The sequence below is a fragment of the Prunus avium genome, unplaced genomic scaffold (genome assembly GCF_965620075.1).
Source record: "Prunus avium unplaced genomic scaffold, drPruAviu1.hap1.1 HAP1_SCAFFOLD_218, whole genome shotgun sequence".
NCBI lineage: Eukaryota > Viridiplantae > Streptophyta > Magnoliopsida > Rosales > Rosaceae > Prunus > Prunus avium.
Genome location: NW_028276964.1, coordinates 65001 through 67500, shown reverse-complemented (window position 1 = coordinate 67500; position 2500 = coordinate 65001).

Genomic DNA, 2500 nt, shown 5'->3' with positions numbered 1-2500 from the left:
TTTTTCATTTTGATGAAAATTTCTGTTTTTAAATCTTGTTGGTTTGAAATTGTTTTGAAAAGGTTCTTTAAATCTTGCGGGTTTGCAACTCATAAGAGCGTCACTTTCAACGTCCCCGGCATTGGATTGAGTTTCTAAAAACAACCGTGCACACCGAGGTTAAACTTTACCGGCTCCACTCCGACTCGCCGCTCGCCCACAAATCCGAAGGCAACAAAACATTTGTTTTTAATTTTGATGAAATTTTTTGAAAACATTGGCTTGGCAAGCCCCAATCCGCGACTATCCACCCACCGCCACCCCACACGGGTGGTTGTTGTTGAGAAATGAGGTTGTGGTCGACATGCCCGTGCATTTGAGAAGGAGTTCCTAGCACTCCATGCTCTCCCATGCCAAAAAAAAGCCTAGACAACCCCATTTCGCAACTTTCCACGCCTTTTTTTTCCTCCCTCACCCATGGCGGCGGCGTGGTGGCGGCGGCCGGATTCCGGCCACCACCGCCATGGGTGGCAGCCCCCCGACCCCGACACCAAACCCATAATACCGAGGCAACATATCGAGGCAACATGACATGGGTGTGGCGTGGGGGAAGGGGGCTGCAGCTAGGAAGGCATGGGCTGCCATGCATATGCAGGCAACACACACCCCCCTATATAGCATTTTATGCATTTAGCCCTTTGACAGGAAGAGACATCACCTATGCGCGAGGAGTCATAATGGGCTCTAAATAATTCAATACAAGGTATTTGGACGTGATTTTTTGCAGGGATACTAAGAAACATGCAATCTATGATGGGAAAAAGTTTCATAAATTTTTGAAGTCGGGAAGTATTTTTTATTATTTTTAGAAGTCGTAAAATTGAAAAAATCATTAAAACAAATCCGGGAGGAATTTTTTAGTTTTGTAAGTTGGAGAAGGTCCTAAAAATCATAGACTACTTATGGGGAGCTTATTGTGCGAGGAAATTTCAATAAAAACGGGGTTTGACAAGATTTGAAAAATTCTGTCGACATTTGAAAAAACCTGGAACCATGCTGCCGGCATGCTGCGCACATGCTGCGCGCAGGCTGCGCGCATGCTGCGCGCAGACTGCGCGCAGACTGCGCGCATGCCATGGCAGGACAAGTTTCGCTAGCCTCACTGTCGACAGATGCGCAAGCTGCGCGCACAGGCTGCGCGCATGCTGCGCACAGGCTGCGCGCATGCTGCGCACAGGCTGCGCGCATGCTGCGCACAGACTGCGCGCACGCTGCGCGCATGCCATGGCAGGACAAGTTTCGCTAGCCTCACTGTCGACAGATGCGCAAGCTGCACGCAAGCTCCGCGCACGCTGCGCACAGCCTGCGCGCATGTTGTGCGCAGGCTGCGCGCAGGCGCCGCGCATGCCATGGCAGGACAAGTTTCGCTAGCCTCACTGTCGACAGATGCGCAAGCTGCGCGCACAGGCTGCGCGCACGCCATGGCAGGACAACTTTCGCTAGCCTCACTGTCGACAGAATCAGCACGCTGCGCGCAAGCTGCGCGCGCGCATGGCAGGACAAGTTTCGAAAAATTCTGTCGACAGGCTGCCGGCATGGTGCGCGCACGCTGCCGGCATGCTGTGCGCACGCTGCCGACATGCTGTGCGCACGCTGCGCACAGGCTGCCGGCATGCTGCGCGCAGCCCATGGCAGGACAAGGTCCGAAAAAATCTGTCGACATTTTTACGCCGTGGTAGGCTTCCGCTTCGCGTCACTTTGTCGACATTCAAGCCTACCATTTGTATTGAATTTTTCAAACCTTGTCAAACCCCATTATTCAAATGTCGAAAAATTTTGTCGACATTTTTACGCCATGATAGGCTTCCGCTTCGCGTCACTTTGTCGGAATGCATCGCATGGCGAGGCAAGGCCACGGCATGCCAAGGCGAAGGCAACGCATGGCTTGAATGGCTTGGTCAAGGCCACATCATGGGCACGGCATGCCAAGGCAAGGCGAGGCAAGCCATCCTTAGCCTCGCCTACACTCACTTTCTCGGAATGCATTGGATGATGAGCAATTCCAAGGTAAGGCAACGCATGGCTTGAATGGCTTGGTGTAGGCCACAACTTGGGCATGGCATGCCAATGCAAGGCAAGGCAAGGCAAGCCATCCTTAGCCTCGCCTACACTCACTTTCTCGGAATGCATTGGATGATGAGCAATTCCAAGGTAAGGCAACGCATGGCTTGAATGGCTTGGTGTAGGCCACAACTTGGGCATGGCATGCCAATGCAAGGCAAGGCAAGCCACGCCATCCGAAGCCTCCAATAACCTCACTTTCTCGGAATGCCTTGAATGGGCACGGCATGTGAGGGCAAGGCAAGGTCCTAAATATCATTTTGTAAGTTGGAGAAGGTCCTAAAAATCATAGACTTAATTATAGGGAGCTTATTGTGCGAGGAAATTTCAATAAAAATGGGGTTTGACAAGGTTTGAAAAATTCTGTCGACATTTGAAAAAACCTGGAACCAGGCTGCCG